The sequence below is a fragment of the Astyanax mexicanus genome, chromosome 15, assembly GCF_023375975.1.
Source record: "Astyanax mexicanus isolate ESR-SI-001 chromosome 15, AstMex3_surface, whole genome shotgun sequence".
NCBI classification, from domain to species: Eukaryota; Metazoa; Chordata; class Actinopteri; order Characiformes; family Acestrorhamphidae; genus Astyanax; species Astyanax mexicanus.
Genome location: NC_064422.1, coordinates 44,420,548 through 44,436,695, shown reverse-complemented (window position 1 = coordinate 44,436,695; position 16,148 = coordinate 44,420,548). Strand labels below are relative to the sequence as shown.

Sequence of the window (16,148 nt, the reverse complement as noted above, 5' to 3'; positions counted from 1 at the left end):
AGGAAAATGTATTATTTAAAGTGGTATATTTCATTATTTGTTTTATTACAGAGTCTGTGGCCCGTGACTTCAAATATATTTCTCCTTCTGGCCCCCAACAATTTTGGACACCCCTGTTATATACTATGTACTAAACCTAATAGTACAGGTATAGAAGGTTAGTACACCAAATAATATTAATACATCAGTCAGCTGTACCCAGTCTCCTTCCTACAAGCTAACCTGCAAATCAGAGCAATCCTTGTACCAAATTACTACAGACATAGCCCAACAGCGCTACTGTAGCGTTAGCACACAGGCTACCAATCTTACCAAACATCGCTACTGTAGCGTTAGCACACAGGCTACCAATCTTACCAAACATCGCTACTGTAGCAATAGCACACAGGCTACCAGTCTTACCAAACATCGCTACTGTAGCGTTAGCACACAGGCTACCAGTCTTACCAAACATCGCTACTGTAGCGTTAGCACACAGGCTACTAGCCTTACCAAACATCGCTACTGTAGCAATAGCACACAGGCTACTAGCCTTTTCAAACATCACTACTGTAGCGTTAGCACACAGGCTACTAGCCTTACCAAACATCGCTACTGTAGCAATAGCACACAGGCTACTAGCCTTACCAAACATCGCTACTGTAGCAATAGCACACAGGCTACTAGCCTTTTCAAACATCACTACTGTAGCGTTAGCACACAGGCTACTAGCCTTACCAAACATCGCTACTGTAGCAATAGCACACAGGCTACAAGTCTTACCAAACATCGCTACTGTAGCAATAGCACACAGGCTACTAGCCTTACCAAACCTCACTACTGTAGCGTTAGCACACAGGCTACTAGCCTTACCAAACATTGCTACTGTAGCAATAGCACACAGGCTACAAGTCTTACCAAACATCACTACTATAGCGTTAGCACACAGGCTACTAGCCTTACCAAACATCGCTACTGTAGCAATAGCACACAGGCTACAAGTCTTACCAAACATCACTACTGTAGCGTTAGCACACAGGCTACTAGCCTTACCAAACATCGCAACTGTAGCAATAGCACACAGGCTACAAGTCTTACCAAACATCGCTACTGTAGCAATAGCACACAGGCTACTAGCCTTACCAAACCTCACTACTGTAGCGTTAGCACACAGGCTACTAGCCTTACCAAACATCACTACTGTATCAATAGCACACAGGCTACCAGCCTTACCAAACATCGCTACTGTATCAATAGCACACAGGCTACCAGCCTTACCAAACATCGCTACTGTAGCGTTAGCACACAGGCTACAAGTCTTACCAAACATCGCTACTGTAGCAATAGCACACAGGCTACAGGCCTTACCAAACATCGCTACTGTAGCAATAGCACACAGGCTACAGGCCTTACCAAACATCGCTAATGTAGCAATAGCACACAGGCTACAAGTCTTACCAAACAGCGCTACTATAGCATTAGCACACAGGCTACAGGCCTAGTCCCACGCTGCTATTGTGCTGTTAGCACACAGGCTACTGGCCTCGTCCCAAACTGCTACTGTAGCATAAGCACACAGGCTACAGGCCTTGTCCCACACTGCTATTGTGCTGTTAGCATACAGGCTACAGGACTCGTTTCAAATTACTACCCACCTTGTCCAACACTGCTACTGTAGCGTTAGCACACCAGCCACGGTCCTTGTCCCACAATACTAGCCACCTTGTCCAATGTCACAAAACATCACTACTGTAGCATTAGCACAGAGGCTACAGGCCTTGTCCCAAATTACAACCAAAACACTCCCACATTGCTACTGTGCTGTTAGCATAAAGGCTATAGGACTCATCCCACACTGCTATTGTGCTGTTAGCATACAGGCTACAGGATTCGTCCCGAATTACTACTGACCTCGTCCAACATCACTACTGCAGCGTTAGCACACAGGCTACAGGCCTCATCCCAAATTACTACCCACCTCGCCCAACATTGTTATGGTTCTGTTAGCACACAGGCTACAGGCCTCGTCCCACACTGCTAATGTGCTGTTAGCATACAGGCTACAGGCCTCGTCCCACACTGCTAATGTGCCGTTAGCATACAGGCTACAGGCCTCCTCCCACACTGCTACCCACCCCATCCAATAACACTACTGTGGCATTAGCATGCAGGCTACCAGGCTCATCCAACATCACTACCACAGCATTAGCACACTGAATCCCAGGCTCATCCGTATATCTGTGATAAAGGGTGAGCTGTGTGATTGATGTTTCAGTAAAGTACGGTACCTTTAGATGAACTGGGGTTCCTGTATTGAAGGGTCTTGGGTAAGCTCCAGATCCACTGTGATCCTGATCAGAACAAGCCTGTAAAAAGAAGAATAAATTCATTAAATATTTCAAACTGATACACAGAGGAGCCAAAACATTATGACCTAACTAATATGCCTAATATACACACTCTACAGGTGCACTGCCTCAATGTGTCCAGAAGTCCAGTAGGCATGAGCACTCTGATTGGTCTGAAGCTCAGCAGCACTTAAACTGCACTGTGCTGTGATTAGATACAACGTTTATGATTTAATTTGATACACTGCGATGTACTGTAATACACCGCAATGCACTGTGATGTATACACTGCGTTACACTGTAATACACTGTAATACACTGTGATGCACTGTGATACACTGTGATGTATACACTGTATTACACTGTAATACACTGCGATGCACTGTAATACACTGTGATGCACTGTGATGTATACACTGTATTACACTGTAATACACTGTGATGCACTGTGATACACTGTGATGTATACACTGCGATGCACTGTAATACACTGCAATGCACTGTAATACACTGTGATGTATACACTGCGTTACACTGTAATACACTGCAATGCACTGTGATACACTGTGATGTATACACTGTATTACACTGTAATACACTGTGATGCACTGTGATGTATACACTGTATTACACTGTGATGTACTGTGATGCACTGTAATACACTGCGATGCACTGTGATGTATACACTGTATTACACTGTAATACACTGTGATGCACTGTGATGTATACACTGTATTACACTGTGATGTACTGCAATGCACTGTAATACATTGTGATGCACTGTGATACACTGTGATGTATACACTGTAATACACTGTGATGCACTGTAATACACTGCGATGCACTGTAATACACTGTGATGCACTGTGATACACTGTGATGTATACACTGCGATGCACTGTAATACACTGTGATGCACTGTAATATACTGTGATGTACTGTGATGCACTGTAATACAGTGTTATGCACTGTGATACACTGTAATACACTGTTATGCACTGTGATACACTGTAATACACTGTTATGCACTGTGATACACTGTAATACACTGTTATGCACTGTGATGTATACACTGCGTTACACTGTTATGCACTGTAATTAGGGGTGTCACGATTCTCTAAATCCTCGATTCGATTTTATTTCCGATTTGAGGGTCACGATTCGATTCAATTCTCGATTTTCTTTTTTATTATATATTTACATTTTATTATTTTATGCCTCATAAAATTTAAATAATATATTATTTATTATTATTATTATTATTATTATTATTATTATTATTATTTATTAATATATATATAGTAATGCCATCTAGTGACTTTTTTGGTAGCAACAGTGTGCACTATTAAAACTGCAACCTGCAAAATAAAATAAAAAAAATAAAAAAATAGGAACAATTAAAGCCTTAACAAACTGAACTCTATCCTACTATAACAGTTAAACATGAAAAATAAGACTCGGTCCCTGAGAATTACAAGTTTTTTTCTTTAAGAAAGATATATTATTAACTTTATCTGAGAGAAAGATGTTTTTTTAATTCAATGGAAAGCAACAGGTGTAGTCAATTATAAGTTTAAGATTTTTAATCCACCTCACTGTGATCTATAGTCAGTGTTCTCAAGTCACACTGACACACGCATTTCAGCGAGTTCACACGCTCTCACCTGCGCGCACCCACCCCTCCGTTAGATACAGATACAAAACCTGCGCGCCCAACCCCCGCCCCCCCTCCCCCGTTGGACAGATAAAAACAGTGATCACACTCCCGCCGACACTCAAAACTTGAGAGCCCTTTCTTTAATTCTATAAGTCCGTTTTCAGTTTCTCCTCCGTGGCTGAAAGGCAGCTGTTCTCTGCCTCTCACTAGGGCTGGCCCGAATAGCGTTTTTTGAGCTCCGGATATTCGGCACTGATTCGAAGCGAATATTCGAATATTCGTTTTTTTAAAAAGAGGTAAAAATAATAAATAAAAAAAAAGCAAATCACGGCCCCTTTAATCCACTGAAAAATGTTCAATTTGCTCTGACCGACGAGACATATTCACCCCGGATTTTTGGTGTTTTTATCCCCCATATTTTTTCTGTGTTTTTAGCTCAGATTTCTTTGTGTTTTCATCCCGGAATTTCTGCTGCCCCACACGCGGCTTATCCGCTGCGTAAGCAGGCTAGGAGGCTGCTGCTGCACGGTTTCTCCGCTGCGCAAGCCAGCCCAGTAAATTGCTGTTTGTGTTTTCACACTTAGGCTATTTGCTTAAAAAAACAAACAAAAAAAACGTTTGTTCAGGAAGTATTTTTATATTCTTAAACATTGGTAATTATATTAGAGGACAGTCATTGTAAACTGTACTTGGTCTATTTCGGTTAAAGGATTGTGCAGGGCATATTACTGATTTTGTATTTTTGCACTTGGGCTATAAGCTCAATATTAAATATTTCGTTTGTTTAGAAATTATTTTATATTTTTAAACCATGTTAAATTATATTAGAGTAGAGGAAAGTCATTGTTAATGACGTTATTGTACTTGGTCTATTTCGGTTTAAGCATTGTGCAGGGCATAGCCGTATTACTGATTTTGTATTTTTGCACTTGGGCTATAAGCTCAATATTAAATATTTCGTTTGCTTAGAAATTATTTTATATTTTTAAACCATTTTAAATTATATTAGATAAGAGGAAATTCGTTCAGACATCATTTTTGTAGGCCAGGCTTTTGTAACCGATTTAGCCCCTACTGTTGCCACATTACCCCTTACGTTTTATTATATAAATCAGTTTCGAAGAGCCTGCATTTTTTTTATCATGTATAATAGAGGTCTGCGCGAGACTGATTTTTAAACCCACTCTTCCACGCTCCCGCGTTTCTGTCTCGTTACCGCGCCGCAAAAAAATTGCTTCTTTTAATCCCGCGCCCGCCCGCCACATACACATTTCTGCCGCTCCCGCCCCACGTTCCTAATATAAATTAAATAAACTACATTTAATGCTTCAAATTTACTTATATATTTATTAAAACAGCAGCGCTGAATAGTGCGGTCCCGTTCCTTACCCCAGTCCAAACACCATCGGTGTGTGCGTGTGTGTGTCGGTCCATCCTGCGCGTTGAGAGTTTTCTTTAGTTTTTTTTTTTTTTTTACAATTATTACAGTTTTCTTAACTATTTATTAATTTGCTCCCGCATCGTCTGGATTAAACTCCCGCTCCAGCCAATAACAGTTCAGTTCTGTCCCGCGCGCAAGATATTCTGACGGGACCCGCGAAAACAGAAGTGGTTAGAGTGAGGTGGAACTCTGGAAAGGAGAAAAAAAACGAATATCCGAATACCAAAATTAAAAACCGAATACCTACTCAACGAACGAATATCCGAATACCCGAATATTCGGGTCCAGCCCTACCTCTCACACAGCAGAACTGAGGGCGGGCTCTCTCTATTTAAATGAATAGGATGCGCTGTGTTGGTGCTGCCCCATTTGCGTAGCGCGCGCGGGAGGGATCGTCGATTCTCGTTTTGACTTCGATACTCGAGACCATGACCTCATTTCGATCGATTTCGATAAAATATCGAGATCGTGACACCCCTAACTGTAATACACTGTGATGTACTGTGATGCACTGTTATGCACTGTAATACACTGTGATGTACTGTGATGCACTGTTATGCACTGTAATACACTGTGATGTACTGTGATGCACTGTTATGCACTGTAATACACTGTGATGTACTGTGATGCACTGTGATGTACTGTGATGCACTGTTATACACTGTAATACACTGTGATGTACTGTGATGCACTGTGATGTACTGTGATGCACTGTAATACACTGTGATGTACTGTGATGCACTGTAATACACTGTGATGTACTGTGATACACTGTGATGTACTGTGAAGCACTGTAATACACTGTGATGTACTGTGATACACTGTGATGCACTGTGATGTACTGTGATGCACTGTGATGCACTGTAATACACTGTGATGTACTGTGATGTATACACTGTGTTACACTGTTATGCACTGTAATACACTGTGATGTACTGTGATGCACTGTGATGTACTGTGATACACTGTGATGCACTGTGATGTACTGTGATGCACTGTGATGCACTGTAATACACTGTGATGTACTGTGATGCACTGTAATACACTGTGATGTACTGTGATACACTGTGATGTACTGTGAAGCACTGTGATGCACTGTGATGTACTGTGATGCACTGTGATGCACTGTAATACACTGTGATGCACTGTAATACACTGTGATGCACTGTGATGCACTGTGATGTACTGTGATACACTGTAATACACTGTGATGTACTGTAATACACTGTGATATGCTGTGATGTACTGTGATGCACTGTGATGCACTGTGATGCACTGTGATGTACTGTGATGTACTGTGATACACTGTAATACACTGTGATGTACTGTAATACACTGTGATGTACTGTGATGCACTGTGATATGCTGTGATGTACTGTGACACACTGTGATACACTGTAATACACTGTGATGTACTGTGATACACTGTGATGTACTGTGATGCACTGTGATATGCTGTGATGCACTGTGATGCACTGTGATGCACTGTGATACACTGTGATGCACTGTGATGTACTGTGATGCACTGTGATGCACTGTAATACACTGTGATGTACTGTGATACACTGTAATACACTGTGATGTACTGTGATACACTGTGATGTACTGTGATGCACTGTGATGCACTGTAATACACTGTGATGTACTGTGATACACTGTGATGTACTGTGATGCACTGTGATGCACTGTGATGCACTGTGATATGCTGTGATGCACTGTGATGCACTGTGATGCACTGTGATACACTGTAATACACTGTGATGTACTGTGATGTACTGTGATGCACTGTGATGCACTGTAATACACTGTGATGTACTGTGATGCACTGTGATATGCTGTGATGTGCTCTACTACAGAAATCAGCGTCAGTTCTGAAGCATTCCTGCTTCCTGCTGGCAGATGGTTTAATATATGTGTTTATATCATCAGCATACCTGACTGAGGTGCAGGAGCAGCTGTGACTCGTACGCCTCTACACAACGATTCGTCTAGGACTGTGTGTGCGTGATTGTGTGTGTGTGAGTGTGTGTGTAAGTGTGCGTGATTGTGTGTGTGTAAGTGTGTGTGTGTGTGCCAAGCAGCAGAGCAATGAGAGGATCATAAAGCGATGGCTGGAGCTGAATAAAACATCTGAGCTGTTGGGTGGTGGCGGGTTGCCAGGTCCCCCGTGCCCGCGCTGCCGGGGCTTTGAAGCTGCACGCCGTTTCTTCCACTCTGCCTTTTCACTTCATGTCTCTTCATGTCTTTCTCACGCTCTCTCTCTCTCTCTCTCTCAGACGCTCTCGCGCTCGCTCAGACAGGTGCAGCCTCGCCACGTTAAACTGCTGCCTGTCTGCAGAGTCACAAACACACCTGACACCAAATTCATGGTAGACATTTTAAAATAAATAAAAAAAACGATGTAATGTTTCTTTAAGTTTGTGGTTGTTAGGTACCAAAATGTGAAAAATCTACAACATGCTTCATTACAGAATCATGAGAACCATAAAAACATTTAATGCACATTTACTTGTAGCCTTACTTTGTAAGGTTTTGATGTAAAGACTCTTATAGCGTTCTCTATAATAATAGAGTCAGAATCTGATTCTCTGAGCTGCTCTCTCTAAATCTAACCATTAACCTACATTAGCGAGCTGTTGTTGAAACTTCAAAGGCCATCAGGGATCCGCTGAGTTGAGTAAATATATCCTATAATCAGGATAAATTCCGGATAATTAACACACGGCCTGAGGAACTCTGAATTATTTACAGATAGCATCTCTGCCAAAGCACATATTCCACATAATTGTCTCCTCGGCTCGGCTTAGTCTTAGCCTAATAAACGCTAATATAAACACCGGATCACGCCGGGGAGCAATGTGAGGATAATCAATGAAGCACAGAAAGGAGTAATAAACTCTTTAATAAACACGCTTTAATAAAAGCACATTTCAGAGCGAGCGATAGTTTAACCAAATCAGCTGCAATAATGTATTATTGAACGTTTCTACAGCAGCCTGCTGAATCACAGAGAAACAGATTACTCTTATTATTCTTCTTTATTTCACACCCTGAGAACTCATCCACTCTCCTTTATTTCCCATTTAAAATATCCGTCTTCGTCCCATTGATCGAACATTTCTTCTTAATCAGTGATGAGCTTCGTTCATCAGCTAATGACTGAATAAGCAGGGTGTGGGTGGAAGTCCAGACTAGGAAAATATTACATTGCAAATGTTCCCTTTTTGATGATATATATTGCAATATTAAACAATGCAGGGCCCATGACATCACCAGCCCCGCCCCCAACAGCGCGCCATCTCAGGTCCGGACCAATTAAGAGCTGATTCAGCGCCGAGCTCAACTCAAAAGCCGAGGAAAACAGCAAAAACAACAGTAATTGTCCCTTTAATCAGGAATTTAAATGGCTTTTTAAAATGTAAATAAGAGTGATTTTTGTTTTTCTGGGATTAAAAGTGTGAATTCAGCTGTAACTGGAAATATCTGCACTGCTTAACTGTGCTGGACTGAGGAGCACAGCTTTCCAAACGTCACGTTTACAAGTACGAGCCCAACCATGTGGATGGAGACCATGTGGTTACATTATGTTTACTTTTGCCCTTCCCCCTCTCGCGCTTCCCCTCACGCTTCTCAGGCAGCAGCAGTTTGTCACTCACACAGACACAGAGACCGCGCTGTGTATCTACTGTCAAGAATATGTAAGAAAATTGCGTCATGCCGTGTTTGATTTAACTGTATACTGTTTATATATATATATATATATATATATATATATATATATATATATATATATATATATATATACATAAAATAAAGCTGGCAATACTTTGCAAAGAGAAGTATATGCAATAGACAGGTGAGAACAATCTATACTCAGGTGAGCATGATATCGCTTCGTGGAGGATTCTGGGAAACGTAGTGAAGGAATTAGACAAACGCAGAGGGAGAACCTGGAAGTGTGACATAATTAATACTATTTTTAAATTATTTTACTGCTATTCTATATGGGAATAAAATAAAAATTGGGATCTTTAAATCTCTCTAAACTTTTTTAAAACTTGATAAAAATGTTAGGATCAAAACACAAAAGTGAATGTCAATCTTTTTAAAGAAAGACTGTAACTCTGCTTGATTATTATATGTATTTTTGAGTATTTGATGTATTGTAATTTCATGTAATTCATGACAATTTCTAGGAAATATTTTTTCTAGGAAAACTCTTTGAAGTCCAGTACTGTTATTTATAACACCAGCACACAAGTGAGCAATTAAAGACTGTCTGATAATGATTATTATTAAAGTACAGAAACAAATGTATACACACACACACACACACACACATACACACACACACACACAGAGCTGTTGTATGTAGGTTTATTCTGCACATATGCCACATACACCCGTCTCTGACCCGTGTCTCTGTGCAGAGGCTAATCACATTGTACTGGCTGTGTAATTATGTACCTCATTAACTCCTCCAATCCCAGGAGGCATCAGGATTAACTAACATCCACACTGTTTCCTCTGTAGCCGAGCGCTCGTCTGATCCGTCCAGCCGTCCCGTATCAGTCCGTACACCCCCCCGACGCCCCTCCCACCCCGCGGCCACGCCCCCGTACCGCTCAGCGACCCTGAGGGAAGGTTAAGGCAGCGTTTTTTTACTTTAATCACTATTGTGGATTTAATTAAGACCCAGTGAGGGAGAATCAGTGAGCTGTGAGGAATGACAAGAGGGCAAGCCTCATTTACTCACGGCACCGAGCCAACCGCAATACCACATCGACCACCTCGCTCCCCTCTGCTCTAACATCTATCAAACATCACAGCTGTGTGCTGTACTGTACTGTGTCGTGCTCTGATGTATTGTGATGAATTACTGCACTGTGTTGTGTGCTGTGCTGTACTGTGCCATGTTTTCCTTATGCTGTATTACACTGTGCTGTACTGTGATGTACTATGCTGTGCAGTAGGGGTGGGCAATATTATATCGTATACAATATATCGTGACACAGAAATATCATGATATTAAAATCCATATTGTGATAATAGGGCTGTTCTGTCTTAAAAGTAGTCTATTATTTACTGTGAAGCTTTAGGTGTATTTATTGTATAATTGTTTTAGTTTGCAGTTTATATGCATGCACTAAATATTCTGCAATATTTTTTGCTGCATTATATTATTTTATGCTGTATTATTTATTTTGCCACATTATGTTTATACTGTTATACTATTATACTATATTCCTGAAATTAATGAATTATTTTAGTTTTCCTATATCGCCAAATATATCGTTATTGCAAAAATACCCTGAAATATCGTGATATTATTTTAGAGCCATATCGCCCACCCCTACTGTGCAGTAATGTACTGCACTGTGCTGTGCTATAATGTACAGTGTTGTAGTTTGCTGTACTGTAATGTGCTGTAGTGTGTTGTGCTGTGTTGTGCTGTACTGTGGTGTGCTTTGCTGCACTGTAATGTGCTGTAGTGTGTGGTACTGTGCTGTTGTGTACTGTGTTGTGCTGTGATGTGCTTAGATGTACTTCAGTGTGATGTACTGTGCTGTTATATGCTGTACTTATACTATACTGTGCTCTGATGTACTGTGCTGTAATGTGCTTTGCTTTACTTTAATGTGATGTGCTGTGTTGTTATATACTGTGCTGTCACTGCATGCCTGGCTAAAATACTGTTCACTGTTATATATGTGAATAAACATTCAAATAAACACAACATACGATATCACGATTATCAAATATAATTGAGATAGTGTCCATTTATTGTACGATATGTCGATAATGTAATTTTTTTGTGGTAGGTCTAGCTGTGCTGTATTGTGCTTTACTGTACTGTACTGTGCTGTTATGCACTGTGCTGTACTGTGATGTACTGTACTGTGCTGCAATTGTATGTACTGTAGTGTACTGTTTTCTGATGTACTGTGCTGTGTCATGCTTTTCTGTACTTCAATGTGCTGTATTGTGCTGTACTGTGCTACACTGTGCTGTACTGTGCTGTACTGTGCTGTGCTATGTTTGTATATACAATAAGTTAGTAATCCACTAATACTGAATTACTGTTCAATACAGTACCACAGTTACTTTCAAATTGCAATAAAACTATTAAAAATATCCTTTGCTGTTTTTATAGTCAAAATTTGGGCATTCATGATAAAGTTCTCTTCTCGCTAAGAAACACATAATGACTAATGACCTAATTACTATGTACAAATCTTACTGCACATATATACAGGGGTTGGACAATGAAACTGAAACACCTGTCATCATTTTAGTGTGGGATTTTAGGTTTCATGGCTAAATTGGAGCAGCCTGGTGTTCAATCTTCATTAATTGCACATTGCAGCAGTAAGAGCAGAGTGTGAAGGTTCAATTAGCAGGGTAAGAGCACAGTTCTGCTCTAAATATTGCAATGCACACAACATTATGGGGGACATACCAGCGTTCAAAAGAGGACAAATTGTTGGTGCGCGTCTTGCTGGAGCATCTGTGACCAAGACAGCAAGTCTTTGTGATGCATGAAGAGCCACGGTATCCAGGGTAATGTCAGCATACCACCAAGAAGGACCAACCACATCCAACAGGATTAACTGTGGACGCTTTAAGAGGAAGAATTCAATGTGCACCTCAACTCTCCAGTTTCCACCAGAACTGTCCGTCACCACAATAAATTATTGTGCTCTAAAACCAGGTGTTTCAGTTTCATTGTCCAAACCCTGTAGTCTATAAGTCTATAATGTAACCAGTGTTTTATAGTTGACAAACGGACTAATTTACATTTATGTGCCTTTCTCGATAAGTAAATTAATTGACGTCATGCCAATTATGTAATTATTGTGACAGACCTCGTCTTTCGTATAAAAATAGACGTTCATTGATAGTGCCTCTTATAATCCAGTGCGCTGTATACAGTGTGAAAAATAAGATACAGTAAGTGACAGAAATAAACCCAGTATATCCCTGTTTGTATGTAGAGAAATGCTGGGTGTGGGGCGGCGCTTCAGAGCCACTAAATCAAAGACATTAAATCAATTTCCTCTAATCTGGGAAAGACGGCCGAGGGCAGGAAATACCAGCCGCAGCTCCGGCCCTGCAGAAAGAGCCATTGTGCTGCGATGCAAAGAACTGCGCTGAGGAAGATCTGATTAGCAAAGTGCTGCTCCTCTGGGAGAGCGGCCAGCTCCTGCTCTACACACACACACACACACACACACACACACTCCGCCGGGCCTTGGCCACGCTGCCAGTGTGAACCCACACTCGGGTAAACACACCCAGCACGCCCAGCGTGGCTCCTCTGCTGGAAGTCTTCACACCTGAGGAGATGTTTAATATGTAAAACTCGTCACTCGCAGTCTGAGCAGAGCTGCCTCTATTACACTGCGTTCACATTACTACACTGAACTAACTGAATTTAATCTTATTGTTAAACAGATCTGATTAATCTTAACTTTTTTCATTCCCTTTAAGAGGCAGGTGAGCTCTGGCTTTGGCTACATTTGTTCATATCTTAACAGCACGGCGCTTTTGTGTGTCTCAGCAGAGACAGACACTGTTGTCAGGGTTTTAAACAGTCAGTGGTGCACCTGTTTATTTCTAAACTCTGATGCTATTTTAAAAGCGTAGACATAAGGTGTGAACATAGACTGCTGATGAGGTGCAAGATAGCAAAGAGCATTGTGACGTGCCTTACACAAAGTGTTTCTACTAAATGTTTGTCTCTCTCTCTCCACCTGTCTGTTTCTCTCTCTCGGTTTCTTTGTTTGTCTCTCTCTCAGTTTGTTTTTCCCTTTCAGTCTCTCTATCCCTCTGTCAGTTTCTCAGTCTCTCTCTCTCTATCTCTGTTTCTCTCTATTTCTTTCAGTTTGTCTCCCTCTCTATCTCTCTCTGTTTCTCTTTCTCTCTCTCTCTCTCTGTTTGTTACTCTCTCTACCTCTCTTTATCCATCTCTCTCTCTGTTTGTCTCTCTCTTTATTTGTTTCTCTATTTCTGTTTGTGTCTCTCTCTCCATCTCTTTCTATCTGTTTGTTTTTCTCTTTCTGTCTCACTCTCATTTTGTTTCTCTTTCTGTCTCTCTCTTATTTTAATTAACACCCCTAATAAGCGTATAATTGCATTTTAGATTTCTTACTTTCATTCTTTTATTTACATTTAAATAAAACAAGAATTTAGTTGTGATTAATTTGATTACATTTTTAATCGGCTGAAACCTCTAATTTACACTAAATAAAACATAGTAGTATATACTTGAAATAAATTTTAATTTCAGCATTTTGTTATCACATAAATATCATTACCTACCACTAATTTCTAACATATCACTACCTATAACTTATAATATAAAATCTCTGTTTAATGATGTGATTCAGGCCAGAGATCACAGCTGTGAGCTGGAGGTGTGAAATCAGAGACGCTGCTCTCACTGATTCTGACCCCTAAAGTCTGTGGAAGAGGATACCAGACACACACACACGCACACACACACACACACACACTCACACACACACACTCGTGTACAATACAATGGCTCACCTCTGCTCCACACTACAGTATCCTATTGGTTCACCTCGACACTGAAGAAGCCAAAAGGCGTCTTAAAATAAGCTGACCCGTGATTGGTCAGTCCAGAGCCACACCCTCCAAACACACAGCTCCATTAGGGCACTTCCATATGTGTGCAGAGGAAGCATTGTCTCTGGCCCCCTGGTTTCTGCCCCCAGGTCTCAGGCCCAGGCCCCGCCCCCCCCGGGTGAGATTAGCCCAGATTAGCGGGCGGTGTTTTTAAAACACATTTGCTCGCAGTCGTCAGTCAAGTTAAAGTATCGCATTACAGCTCTCGCGCTCAGCACGAGTCTCAGCCAGCCTCCGCTTTCACTTTCAGCTCCCAAACAGTGGAATGCAGCGCTGCAACACGCAGAGAAAGGCAGACAAATGCAGCCGAAAGCATCCAAACACAGCCAAATACAGCCAGACGCAACCAAATACAGACACAGACAAACACAGCCAAACACAGAAAAAAGCACCCAGATGCAGACAAACACAGCATGACGCAGACAAATGCAGACAAACACAGCATAACGCAAACAAACACATCCAAACACAGACAAACACAGCATAACGCAGACAAACACATCCAAACACAGACAAACACAGCATAATGCAGACAAATACAGACAAACACTGCCAAATGCAGACAAACACATCATATTGCAGACAAACACAGCCAAACGCAGACAAACACAGCATATCGCAGACAAACACAGCATATCGCAGACAAACACAGACAAAAACAGACAAATACAGCTGAACGCAGTCAAACACAGCCAAAGAGAGGTAAACACAGCCAAACACAGACAAACACAGCATAACGCAGACAAACACAGCATAACGCAGACAAACACAGCATACTGCAGGCAAACACAGCATACTGCAGACAAACACAGGCAAACACAGCATACTGCAGACAAACACAGGCAAACACAGCATAATGCAGACAAACACAGCATAAAACAGACAAACGCAGACAAACACAGCCAAACGCAGACAAACACAGCCAGACGCAGCCAAACACAGATTTTAGCCAGCCCAACAAAAATACTGCTGATTTAAGCATAATGATGATACGATAAGAAATTTTATCACAATACGATATAATACCGATATATCGCCCTGCTCTAATGCACAGTATAATTTTAAATGCTTTTCATTTTATCCAGCACAAATAAAATACATTACAATACGAATGTTCATTCTTATGTAAACCAACACACAAGTTAACACAATGAAATTAGCAAAAAATACAGAAAATGAGGTCACAGGCCCATATACGGTAGAATAAATCTGTAACTGGAGTTCACTAATAGTCTCAGTAGCCGTTTTTAATCTGATTTAGGATCAGCGCACCTGTAATACAGCCATGCCACCTGTACCAGCACAAACATCCACTTCATTATCAGACACGTGCGGCGGAGCGCCGCTTTAATTCCCCTGTTTTCCTTCATTCTGAGAGGAAATCACACTTCCAGAGGCTGAAGTCCAGCCTGAGCAGCAGCAGCGAGCGCAGAGGAATGAAGATATTAAGTGAGGAAGGAGAGCAGACCGGGCAGCGGCTCGACCGCAGGCTGAATGTTTATATAAATAGAGGAAAAGATCAAATAAAGGAGAGAGAGAGAGAGAGAGAGATGGGGTGATGGGTGTTAGCTGGAGGAGAGTCTGAGCTGCAGGAGGACGGAAACAGAAGCAGGGAAACACTAATGACTGAACTGTTTGTTTTTCTATTGTTGATTTTTTCATTGGGTGAAAGTTTAAGGCTATCATGCAGTGGATGGAATTTCAGCTCGGCTTCCCATGTAATGAGTCTAATCCTTCCTCACAGGAACCGCCCCCTACACACCCACATACACTGTTTTCATCAACATCGAGGAACACATAACTCAGGGGAACATACAGGTAACTTCACCACAATTACCAACTTCACACCATTAAAACATCATATATATATATATTTACATACAGCTCTGGAAAAATGAAGAGAGCACTTCAGTTTCTGAATCAGTTTCTCTGATTATGCTATTTATAGGTTTATGTTTGAGTAAAATGAACATTGTTGTTTTATTCTATAAACTACAGACAACATTTCTCCCAAATTCCAAATAAAAATATTCTTATTTAGAGCATTTATTTACAGAAAATGAGAAATGTC

General features: G+C 41.1%; 1 protein-coding gene across 2 annotated transcripts in view; it reads right to left on the bottom strand.

Annotated features, from left to right (window-relative positions):
* The window catches only part of thrab (thyroid hormone receptor alpha b), a 285,484-nt gene that overhangs the window by 122,825 nt on the left and 146,511 nt on the right, over positions 1-16,148 (bottom strand). For both annotated transcript variants that reach the window (XM_049464647.1, XM_049464648.1), the window contains exon 4: positions 2,268-2,345. The gene's annotated coding sequence lies outside the window, so the exon portion shown is untranslated. The remainder of the gene's footprint in view (positions 1-2,267; positions 2,346-16,148) is intronic.